This window comes from Oncorhynchus masou, unplaced genomic scaffold (assembly GCF_036934945.1).
Source record: "Oncorhynchus masou masou isolate Uvic2021 unplaced genomic scaffold, UVic_Omas_1.1 unplaced_scaffold_7671, whole genome shotgun sequence".
Taxonomy (NCBI): domain Eukaryota; kingdom Metazoa; phylum Chordata; class Actinopteri; order Salmoniformes; family Salmonidae; genus Oncorhynchus; species Oncorhynchus masou.
This window is the reverse complement of record NW_027014137.1, coordinates 1,052-14,231: the sequence shown is the minus strand read 5'-3', so window position 1 is coordinate 14,231 and position 13,180 is coordinate 1,052. Positions and strand designations below refer to the sequence as shown.

At 57.3% G+C, this 13,180-nt stretch overlaps 1 long non-coding RNA gene across 1 annotated transcript; it reads right to left on the bottom strand.

The window, feature by feature from the left end:
- Window positions 1-418: 418 nt before the first annotated feature.
- Window positions 419-12,224, bottom strand: LOC135537400 (uncharacterized). Its single transcript, XR_010455208.1, has 4 exons — window positions 12,070-12,224; window positions 9,066-9,173; window positions 7,564-7,604; window positions 419-454 (listed from the first exon to the last, which is right to left on the bottom strand). It is a non-coding gene; the product is annotated as an uncharacterized LOC135537400 (long non-coding RNA).
- Window positions 12,225-13,180: the final 956 nt, after the last annotated feature.

Below are 13,180 nucleotides of genomic sequence, written 5' to 3'. Positions count from 1 at the left end.
ATGTCTTGATGCCTGTCTGCCTGCTTTATATAGCACGACACGTGAGGGAACCATTTTCCTGTGTAGGCTGGTGTACCTAATAAACTGTCCACTGAGTGTTTGTTCTCAATTTAAAATGATACCAGTACACACACGTATGAGGTAAACCACTACACCAGATTTATGTACATGCCTTTTAAGTGCTGACATATTATAGCAGATTAGGCCTTCACTCCCTGGATGGTAAGACTCAATGGAGATCTCTCTCTGACAGACAGACAGACAGACAGACAGACAGACAGACAGACAGACATACAGACAGACACACAGACACACACATACACACACAGACACACACATACATACATACACAGACACAAACACACACAGACACAGACAGACACACACAGACACACAGACACACAGACACACACAGCGTGAGTTTACCTTGATCTGTGAGCAGAATGTTCTCCATCTACAGTAGAACACACAGTGGTCACATGTTTATATGTTGCTATGGTTACATCACACCCAAACACATATAGATGTCAAACTGCAGTGGAGATGTTTTTTATATTATGTTCATGACAGATATCAACCAATAGATGTATCATTAGTAAAAGATGTAAACATGTAATGTATGAATGGGTCGCTGGTTTCTGAGTAAAAAAAAGAATACAAACGTTATTTAAATATTCTTTCACATTTAAAAAATCCTTTCTGAAGTATGAACTTAAACCAGAAAGTGTGTAAAAATGATAATGAATTTATATGAGACAACCTGGTTCTCTTTGGGCCCCGAGACAAATCCAGTTGAGGACCACTGATGTACAGTGTATATCATATAATATGCACTGAACAAAAATATAAACGAAACACGCAACAATTTTACTGAGTACTACAGTTCATGTAAGGAAATCAGTCAATTTAAATAAATAAATTAGGCCCTAATCTATGGATTTCACATGACTGGGCAGGGGCACAGCCATGGGTGGGGCTGGGAGGGCATGGACCCACCCACAAGGGAGACAGTCCCACCCACTGGGGAGACAGGCCCACCCACTAGGGAAACAGGCCCACCCACTAGGGAGACAGGCCCACCCACTGGGGAGACAGGCCCACCCACTGGGAGACAGGCCCACCCACTAGGGAGACAGGCCCACCCACTAGGGAGACACTGGGGAGACAGGCCCACCCACTAGGGAAACAGGCCCACCCACTAGGGAAGCAGGCCCACCCACTAGGGAAACAGGCCCACCCACTAGGGAGGCAGGCCCACCCACTGGGGAGACAGGCCCACCCACTAGGGAAACAGGCCCACCCACTGGGAGGCAGGCCCACCCACTGGGTAGATAGGCCCACCCACTAGGGAGACAGGCCCACCCACTGGGAGGCAGGCCCACCCACTGGGTAGATAGGCCCACCCACTGGGGAGACAGGCCCACCCACTAGGGAGACACCGGGGAGACAGGCCCACCCACTAGGGAGACACCGGGGAGATAGGCCCACCCACTAGGGAGACACCGGGGAGACAGGCCCACCCACTGGGGAGACAGGCCCACCCACTGGGGAGACAGGCCCACCCACTAGGAGACAGGCCCACCCACTAGGGAGACACCGGGAGATAGGCCCACCCACTAGGGAGACACCGGGGAGACAGGCCCACCCACTGGGGAGACAGGCCCACCCACTGGGGAGACAGGCCCACCCACTAGGGAGACAGGCCCACCCACTAGGGAGACACCGGGGAGATAGGCCCACCCACTAGGGAGCCAGGCCCACCCACTAGGGAGCCAGGCCCACCCACTAGGGAACCAGGCCCACCCACTAGGGAGACAGGCCCACCCACTAGGGAGCCAGGCCCACCCACTAGGGAGGCAGACCCACCCACTAGGGAGACAGGCCCACCCACTAGGGAGACAGGCCCACCCACTAGGGAGACAGGCCCACCCACTAGGGAGACAGGCCCACCCACTAGGGAGACAGGCCCACCCACTAGGGAGACACGGGAGACAGGCCCACCCACTAGGGAGACAGGCCCACCCACTGGGAGACAGGCCCACCCACTAGGGAGACAGGCCCACCCACTAGGGAGACACCGGGGAGATAGGCCCACCCACTAGGAGACAGGCCCACCCACTAGGGAGACAGGCCCACCCACTAGGGAGACAGGCCCACCCACTAGGAGGCAGGCCCACCCACTAGGGAGACAGGCCCACCCACTAGGGAGACAGACCCACCCACTAGGGAGACAGGCCCACCCACTGGGGAGACAGGCCCACCCACTAGGGAGACAGGCCCACCCACTAGGGAGACAGGCCCACCCACTGGGAGACAGGCCCACCCACAAGGGAGACAGGCCCACCCACTAGGGAGACACCGGGGAGATAGGCCCACCCACTAGGGAGACACCGGGGAGACAGGCCCACCCACTGGGGAGACAGGCCCACCCACTGGGGAGACAGGCCCACCCACTAGGGAGACAGGCCCACCCACTAGGGAGACACCGGGGAGATAGGCCCACCCACTAAGGAGCCAGGCCCACCCACTAGGGAGGCAGGCCCACCCACTAGGGAGCCAGGCCCACCCACTAGGGAGGCAGGCCCACCCACTAGGGAGCCAGGCCCACCCACTAGGGAGACAGGCCCACCCACTAGGGAGACAGGCCCACCCACTAGGGAGACAGGCCCACCCACTAGGGAGACATTGGGAGATAGCCCACCCACTAGGAGACAGGCCCACCCACTAGGGAGACACTGGGAGATAGACCCACCCACTAGGGAGACAGGCCCACCCACTAGGGAGACACTGGGAGATAGACCCACCCACTAGGGAGACACTGGGAGAAGGCCCACCCACTAGGGAGACAGGCCCACCCACTAGGGAGACAGGCCCACCCACTAGGGAGACAGGCCCACCCACTAGGAGACAGACCCACCCACTAGGGAGACAGGCCCACCCACTGAGACACGGAGACAGGCCCACCCACTAGGGAGACACCGGGAGACAGGCCCACCCACTAGGGAGACAGACCCACCCACTAGGGAGATAGACCCACCCACTAGGGAGACAGGCCCACCCACTGGGGAGACAGGCCCACCCACTAGGGAGACAGGCCCACCCACTAGGGAGACAGGCCCACCCACTAGGGAGACAGGCCCACCCACTAGGGAGACAGGCCCACCCACTAGGGAGACAGGCCCACCCACTAGGGAGGCAGACCCACCCACTAGGGAGACAGGCCCACCCACTAGGGAGACAGGCCCACCCACTAGGGAGACAGGCCCACCCACTAGGGAGACAGGCCCACCCACTGGGGAGACAGGCCCACCCACTGGGAGACAGGCCCACCCACTAGGGAGATAGACCCACCCACTAGGGAGATAGACCCACCCACTAGGGAGATAGACCCACCCACTAGGAGCCAGGCCCACCCACTAGGGAGACAGACCCACCCACTAGGGAGACAGACCCACCCACTAGGGAGACAGGCCCACCCACTAGGGAGACAGGCCCACCCACTAGGGAGACAGGCCCACCCACTAGGGAGATAGGCCCACCCACTAGGGAGACAGGCCCACCCACTGGGGAGACAGGCCCACCCACTAGGGAGACAGGCCCACCCACTAGGGAGACAGGCCCACCCACTAGGGAGACAGGCCCACCCACTAGGGAGCACAGATAGCCCACCCACTAGGGAGCCAGGCCCACCCACTAGGGAGGCAGGCCCACCCACTAGGGAGACAGGCCCACCCACTAGGGAGCCAGGCCCACCCACTAGGGAGACAGGCCCACCCACTAGGGAGCCAGGCCCACCCACTAGGGAGACAGGCCCACCCACTAGGGAGACAGGCCCACCCACTAGGGAGACAGACCCACCCACTAGGGAGACAGGCCCACCCACTAGGAGACAGACCCACCCACTAGGGAGACAGGCCCACCCACTAGGGAGGCAGGCCCACCCACTAGGGAGACAGGCCCACCCACTAGGGAGACAGGCCCACCCACTAGGGAGACAGGCCCACCCACTAGGGAGACAGGCCCACCCACTAGGGAGACAGGCCCACCCACTAGGGAGACAGGCCCACCCACTAGGGAGACAGGCCCACCCACTAGGGAGACAGGCCCACCCACTAGGAGACAGGCCCACCCACTAGGGAGACAGGCCCACCCACTAGGGAGACAGGCCCACCCACTGGGGAGACAGGCCCACCCACTAGGGAGACAGGCCCACCCACTAGGGAGACAGGCCCACCCACTAGGGAGACAGGCCCACCCACTAGGGAGACAGGCCCACCCACTGGGGAGACAGGCCCACCCACTAGGGAGCCAGGCCCACCCACTAGGGAGACAGGCCCACCCACTCAGGGAGACAGGCCCACCCACTAGGGAGCCAGGCCCACCCACTAGGGAGACAGGCCCACCCACTAGGGAGACAGGCCCACCCACTAGGGAGACAGGCCCACCCACTAGGGAGACAGGCCCACCCACTAGGGAGACAGACCCACCCACTAGGGAGACAGGCCCACCCACTAGGGAGACAGGCCCACCCACTAGGGAGACAGGCCCACCCACTAGGGAGCCAGGCCCACCCACTAGGGAGACAGGCCCACCCACTAGGGAGACAGGCCCACCCACTAGGGAGACAGGCCCACCCACTAGGGAGACAGGCCCACCCACTAGGGAGACAGGCCCACCCACTAGGGAGACAGGCCCACCCACTAGGGAGACACCGGGGAGACAGGCCCACCCACTAGGGAGACACGGGAGACAGGCCCACCCACTAGGAGCCAGACCCACCCACTGGGAGATAGACCCACCCACTAGGGAGACAGGCCCACCCACTGGGAGACAGACCCACCCACTAGGGAGACAGGCCCACCCACTAGGGAGACCAGGCCCACCCACTAGGGAGACAGACCCACCCACTAGGGAGCCAGGCCCACCCACTAGGGAGACAGACCCACCCACTAGGGAGGCAGACCCACCCACTAGGGAGACAGGCCCACCCACTGGGGAGACAGGCCCACCCACTAGGAGACAGGCCCACCCACTAGGGAGACAGGCCCACCCACTAGGGAGGCAGACCCACCCACTAGGGAGACAGGCCCACCCACTAGGGAGACAGGCCCACCCACTAGGAGACAGGCCCACCCACTAGGGAGACAGGCCCACCCACTAGGGAGACAGGCCCACCCACTAGGGAGACAGGCCCACCCACTGGGGAGACAGGCCCACCCACTAGGAGACAGGCCCACCCACTAGGGAGACAGGCCCACCCACTAGGGAGACAGGCCCACCCACTAGGGAGACAGGCCCACCCACTGGGGAGACAGACCCACCCACTAGGGAGACAGGCCCACCCACTAGGGAGACAGGCCCACCCACTAGGGAGACAGGCCCACCCACTAGGGAGACAGGCCCACCCACTAGGGAGACAGGCCCACCCACTAGGGAGACAGGCCCACCCACTAGGGAGACAGGCCCACCCACTAGGGAGACAGGCCCACCCACTAGGGAGACAGGCCCACCCACTAGGGAGACAGGCCCACCCACTAGGGAGACAGGCCCACCCACTAGGGAGACAGGCCCACCCACTAGGGAGACAGGCCCACCCACTAGGGAGACAGCAGGCCCACCCACTAGGGAGACAGGCCCACCCACTAGGGAGACAGGCCCACCCACTAGGGAGACAGGCCCACCCACTAGGGAGACAGACCCACCCACTGGGGAGACAGGCCCACCCACTAGGGAGACAGGCCCACCCACTAGGGAGCCAGGCCCACCCACTAGGGAGACAGGCCCACCCACTAGGGAGCCAGGCCCACCCACTAGGGAGACAGGCCCACCCACTAGGGAGACAGACCCACCCACTAGGGAGACAGGCCCACCCACTAGGGAGACAGGCCCACCCACTAGGGAGACAGGCCCACCCACTAGGGAGACAGGCCCACCCACTAGGGAGACAGGCCCACCCACTGGGGAGACAGGCCCACCCACTAGGAGACAGGCCCACCCACTAGGGAGATAGGCCCACCCACTAGGGAGACAGACCCACCCACTAGGGAGACAGGCCCACCCACTAGGGAGACAGACCCACCCACTAGGGAGACAGACCCACCCACTAGGGAGACAGACCCACCCACTAGGGAGATAGACCCACCCACTAGGGAGACAGACCCACCCACTAGGGAGATAGGCCCACCCACTAGGAGACAGGCCCACCCACTAGGGAGACAGGCCCACCCACTAGGGAGACAGGCCCACCCACTAGGGAGACAGACCCACCCACTAGGGAGACAGGCCCACCCACTAGGGAGACAGGCCCACCCACTAGGGAGACAGGCCCACCCACTAGGGAGACAGGCCCACCCACTACCCACCCACTAGGGAGACAGGCCCACCCACTAGGGAGACAGGCCCACCCACTAGGGAGACAGGCCCACCCACTAGGGAGACAGACCCACCCACTAGGGAGCCAGGCCCACCCACTAGGGAGATAGACCCACCCACTAGGGAGACAGACCCACCCACTAGGGAGACAGGCCCACCCACTAGGGAGACAGGCCCACCCACTAGGGAGACAGGCCCACCCACTAGGGAGACAGGCCCACCCACTAGGGAGACAGGCCCACCCACTAGGGAGACAGGCCCACCCACTAGGGAGACAGGCCCACCCACTAGGGAGACAGGCCCACCCACTAGGGAGACAGGCCCACCCACTAGGGAGACAGGCCCACCCACTAGGGAGACAGGCCCACCCACTAGGGAGACAGACCCACCCACTAGGGAGACAGACCCACCCACTAGGGAGACAGACCCACCCACTAGGGAGACAGACCCACCCACTAGGGAGACAGACCCACCCACTAGGGAGACAGGCCCACCCACTAGGGAGACAGGCCCACCCACTAGGGAGACAGGCCCACCCACTAGGGAGACAGGCCCACCCACTAGGGAGACAGGCCCACCCACTAGGGAGACAGACCCACCCACTAGGGAGACAGTCCCACCCACTAGGGAGACAGGCCCACCCACTAGGGAGACAGGCCCACCCACTAGGGAGACAGGCCCACCCACTAGGGAGACAGGCCCACCCACTAGGGAGCCAGGCCCACCACTGGGGAGACAGGCCCACCCACTAGGGAGACAGGCCCAGACAGTCAGAATGGGTTTTTCCCCATAAAAGGGCTTCATTACAGACAGAAACACTCCTCAGTTTCATGGTGGCTGGTTTCAGACAATCCCAGAAGTTGAAGAAGCTGGATGTGGAGGTCCTGGGCTGGCCTGGTTACACGTGGTCTGTGGTTGTGAGGCCAGGTTGGACGTACTGCCAAATCCTCTAAAACGATGTTCGATGCGGCTTAATGTAGAGAAATTATCTTAATTATCTTGGCAAAGGAGAAAATGCCCACTCACTGGGATGTTAAAAAATATGAGCACAAACATTTTGAGAAAACCTTTTTTTTGTGCGTCTAGAAACATTCTGGGATCTCTTATTTGATTTACATGTTGCGTTTCTATTTTTGTTCAGTTGGTTGGCGAATGGAACAGCTCTGATGTCATGTCCTTTCTAGCTCTTACCTTCACATCTCTGTGGATGATCCCAACATCATGGAGGAACCCTGGGAGACAGAACAACACGTTTAGTGTATGTATGTGTGTATGTATGTATGTGTGTGTGTGTGTGTGTGTGTGTGTGTGTGTGTGTGTGTGTGTGTGTGTGTGTGTGTAGTGTGTGTGTGTGTGTGCGTGCTGGGTGTGTGTGTGCGTGTGTAGGGTGCAATCCAAGCGGCCCACGCCTGGATTGCAGTCCCACCCCTGAGCAGGTCGCTCCTACCAGGTGGCGTGGCGAGAATCTGTCTCCTCAGCGCGACAGGCTCACCCACTAGGAGTCAGACCCAGGGCCACTAGTTCTAGGCCCTCTCCTATTCTCGCTAGACAGCCAAGTCACTTGGCTCTGTCATAACCTCACATGGGTCTCTCCCATCATTGCTATGCAGACAGACACACAATCTAGTCTTCCTTTCCCCTTGTGATGACCAGGTAGCTGATCGATCTCTGCATGTCTGGCAGACATATCAGTGGTGGATGACGGATCACCACCTCAGGCTGAGCCTCGGCAAGACGGAGCATGCTCTTCCTCCTCGGGGAAGGACTGCTCGTTCACATGATCTGTACATCACGGTTGAGCAACTCACATTGTGTCCTCCTCCCAGAGCGCTAAGAACCTTGGACGTGAGTCCTGGACAACACCCTGTCGTTCTCAACCAACATCATGGCGGTGGCCCGTTCCTGTAGGTTCCATGCTCTACAACATCCGCAGGATCGACCCTGCCTCACCACAGGAAGGCAGGCGCAGGTCCCTAATCCAGGCACTTGTCATCTCCCGTCGTTGCCACGCTAAGCTGTTGGCTGGGCTCCCTGCCTGTGCCCATCTAAGCCCCTACAACTCATCCGGCGCGCATGCGTCTGGTGTTCAGCCTTCCCAAGTTCTCTCACGTCACCGCTCCTCCGCTCTCTCCACTGGCTTCCAGTTGAAGCTCGCATCCGCTACAAGACCATGGTGGCACCCCTACGAACTGTGAGGGGAACGGCACGCAGTACCTCAGGCTCTGATCAGGCCCTACACCCAAGCAAGGGCACTGTGTTCATCCACCTCTGGCTGCTCGCCTCCCTACCACTGAGGAAGTACAGTTCCGCTCCAGCCCAGTCAAAACTGTTCGCTGCTCTGGCCCCCAATGGTGGAACAAACTCCCTCACGACGCCAGGACAGCGGAGTCAATCACCACCTTCCGGGAGACACCTGAGGCCATACGAGGAATACCTAGGATAGGATAAGCATTCTGACCTGAGGATTTAGATGCACTATTGTAAAGTGGCTGTTCCACTGGATGTCAGAAGGTGAATTCACCAATTTGTAAGTCGCTCTGGATAAGAGCGTCTGCTAAATGACTTAAATGTAAATGTAATGTAAATGTGTGTGTATGTGTGTGTGTGTGTGTGTGTGTAGTGTGTGTGTGTGTGTGTGTGTGTGTGTGTGTGTGTGTGTGTGTGTGTGTGTGTGTGTGTGCGTGTGTACTCACCGAGAGCGCAGCCTAACTCTGCAGCAAACACCCTGACAGCGTCCTCGCTGAACTGGCCAATCATCACCCAGTATGTATACAAGTCCCCGGTACTGCAGTAGTCACACACTAGAGAGACACACACAGTATGAGAGAGCATCAACATGTTAGGATGAAACACAGTGGGGGAGAGGAGGGAGGATCACATTCTGACTCAGAGGGGGAGGAAGGGGTGAGGAGGAGGGGAGAGGAGGGAGGATCGCATTCCTGACTCCAGAGGGAGGAGGAAGGGGAGGAGAGGGGGGAGAGGAGGGAGGATCACATTCTGACTCAGAGGGGGGAGGAAGGGGTGAGGAGAGGGGAGAGGAGGGAGGATCACATTCTGACTCAGAGGAGGAGGAAGGGGGTGAGGAGAGGGGAGAGGAGGGAGGATCACATTCTGACTCAGAGGGGGAGGAGGAAGGGGTGAGGGAGGGGGGAGAGGAGGGGAGGATCACATTCTGACTCAGAGGGAGGAGGAAGGGGTGAGGGAGAGGGGGGAGAGGAGGGAGGGATCACATTCTGACTCAGAGGGAGTGAGGAAGGGGTGAGGAGAGGGGGAGAGGAGGGAGGATCACATTCGACTCAGAGGGGGAGGAAGGGGGAGGAGAGAGGATCACATTCTGACTCAGAGGGGGGAGGAAGGGGGGGAGGAGAGGGGGAGAGGAGGGAGGATCACATTCTGACTCAGAGGGAGGAAGGGGTGAGGAGAGGGGAGAGGAGGGAGGATCACATTCTGACTCAGAGGGGGAGGAAGGGGGAGGAGAGGGGGAGAGGAGGGGTGGATCACATTACTGCTCAGAGGGGGAGGAAGGGGGGGAGGAGAGGGGGAGAGGAGGGTGGATCACATTCTGACTCAGGGGGAGGGAAGGGGGGAGAAGAGGGGGGAGGAGGAGGGTGGATCACATTCTGACTCAGAGGGGGAGGATCTGGGTCACATTCTGACTCAGAGGGGAGGAAGGGGTGAGAGAGCATCAACATGTTAAGCTGAAACACAGTGGGGGGAGGAGAAGAGGGAGAGGAGAGGAGGGAGGATCACACATTCTGACTCAGAGGGGGAGGAAGGGGGAGGAGAGAGAAGGGGGAAGAGGAGTGATGGAGTCAGAATGAGGGCAAAATGGCACTCCATAGTGCTCTGGTCTATAGTAGTGCACTCCATAGGGCTCTGGTCTATAGTAGTGCACTCCATAGGGCTCTGGTCTATAGTAGTGCACTTCATAGGGAATAGAGTTCCATTTGGGACGGGTCTGTCTAACAGGAGAGGAACAGGGTGAGACCTAGAGAGGAACAGGGTGAGACCTAGAGAGGAACAGGTTGGGAACTGAGAGAACAGGATGTGACCTAGAGAGGAACAGGATGTGACCTGAGAGGAACAGGATGTGACCTAGAAAGGAACAGGATGTGACCTAGAGACGGAAGGTTGGGAACTAGAGAGGAACAGGATGTGACCTAGAGAGGAACCAGTTGGGAACTAGAGAGGAACCAGACAGGAAAGCATCCAATGTCCAAGCAACGGTTTTAAGGTGAAGGGTTAAATGTTGGGACAGACTCCGGGTGAGGGATTAGGGCTGGGCTGGGGGAAAGAGCTCCCAGGTGTGGTCTGTTATTGGTGGGGAGTGAGGGGTGAGTTTAGGTTTCTATGTGAGATGTCTCTGTGTCTGGGTAGGGACAGTGGGGCAGTGAGATAATGAGGCTAAGGGCAGTGGGATAATGAGGTTAAGGACAGTGGGGAAATGAGGTTAAGGGCAGTGGGATAATGAGGTTGTGGGACAGTGAGATGATGAGGTTAAGGACAGTGGGATAATGAGGTTAAGGACAGTGGGATAATGAGGTTAAGGGCAGTGGGATAATGAGGTTGTGGGACAGTGGGATAATGAGGTTAAGGGCAGCGGGCAGTGGGATAATGAGGTTAAGGGCAGCGGGGCAGTGGGATAATGAGGTTAAGGGCAGTGGGATAATGAGGTTAAGGGCAGCGGGCAGTGGGATAATGAGGTTAAGGGCAGCGGGGCAGTGGGATAATGAGGTTAAGGGCAGTGGGATAATGAGGTTAAGGGCAGTGGGATAATGAGGATAACAGCAGTGGGGCAGTGGAATAATGAGGATAAGGGCAGTGGGATAATGAGGTTAAGGGCAGCGGGATAATGAGGTTAAGGGCAGTGGGATAATGAGGTTAAGGGCAGTGGGATAATGAGGTTAAGGGCAGTGGGATAATGAGGTTATGGGCACTGTGGGATAATGAGGTTAAGGGCAGTGGGACAGTGAGATGATGAGGTTAAGGACAGTGGCATAATGAGGTTAAGGACAGTGGGATAATGAGGTTAAGGGCAGTGGGATAATGAGGATAAGGACAGTGGGATAATGAGGTTGTGGGACAGTGGGATAATGAGGTTAAGGACAGTGGGATAATGAGGTTAAGGGCAGTGGGATAATGAGGTTATGGGACAGTGGGATAATGAGGTTAAGGGCAGTGGGATAATGAGGTTAAGGGCAGGGCAGTGGGATAATGAGGATAAGGACAGTGGGATAATGAGGTTGTGGGACAGTGGGATAATAAGGTTAAGGACAGTGGGATAATGAGGATAAGGGCAGTGGGATAATAAGGTTAAGGGCAGCGGGATAATGAGGTTAAGGGCAGTGGGATAATGAGGTTAAGGACAGTGGGATAATGAGGTGAAGGGCAGTGGGATAATGAGGTTTAGGGCAGTGAGATAATGAGGCTAACGGCAGGGGGCAGTGGGATAATGAGGTTAAGGGCAGTGGTATAATGAGGTTTAGGGCAGTGAGATAATGAGGATAACGGCAGGGGGCAGTGGGATAATGAGGTTAAGGGCAGAGGGGCAGTGGGTTGTAGGGTCTAGGGCGTTTCTATGTGACTAATGTAGAGGTGTATCTGTGTCTGAGTAAGGACACAGTGAGGTTGGTTTTAGGGTTGGGGGCATTAGGGTTCTATAGGGGTTCAGGTCTGGATGCTTCCTGTGTGACTCACTAATGTAGAGGTGTCTCTGTGTCTGCCAGCAGTCCTGAAGGTCGTGGACGAACGGGTGACGCACCTGACGCTGAGGACAAAGGTCACAGGTCAGCCTAAGAGTAATCTCTCGCGAAAGTTTGTCATTTCCTGTTTTACTTCTGGGGGGAAATGTTGCTAACAATTGTGATTACCGTTGTGCGAAGGAAGGAAGCAAAGTTTCCTCTCAAAAGGAAAGTCTTGGTCAAAAGTGCTCCCACCTCTACTGTGTTTATCATGAACACCACCTATACTGTGTTTATCATGAACACCACCTCTACTGTGTTTATCATGAGCACCACCTCTACTGTGTTTATCATGAGCACCACCTCTACTGTGTTTATCATGAGCACCACCTCTACTGTGTTTATCATGAACACCACCTCTACTGTGTTTATCATGAACACCACCTCTACTGTGTTTATCATGAGCACCACCTCTACTGTGTTTATCATGAGCACCACCTCTACTGTGTTTATCATGAACACCACCTCTACTGTGTTTATCATGAACACCACCTCTACTGTGTTTATCATGAACACCACCTCTACTGTGTTTATCATGAGCACCACCTCTACTGTGTTTATCATGAACACCACCTCTACTGTGTTTATCATGAACACCGCCTCTACTGTGTTTATCATGAACACCACCTCTACTGTGTTTATCATGAACACCACCTCTACTGTGTTTATCATGAACACCACCTCTACTGTGTTTATCATGAACACCACCTCTACAGTGTAGTCAGCTCAGTTAACACCATTGAGACCGTGTCTGTGCCTCGACCTAGGTTGGGCAAAACTAAACATGGCGGTGTTCGCCTTAGCAATCTAACTAGGATAAAGACCTCCTCCATTCCTGCCATTATTGAAATAGATCATGATACCTCACATCTCAAAATAGGGCTACTTAATGTTAGATCCCTTACTTCAAAGGCAATTATAGTCAATGAACTAATCACTGATCATAATCTTGATGTGATTGGCCTGACTGAAACATGGCTTAAGCCTGATGAATTTACTGTGTTAAATGAGGCCTCACCTCCTGGCTACACTAGTGACCATATCCCCGTGCATCCCGCAAAGGCGGA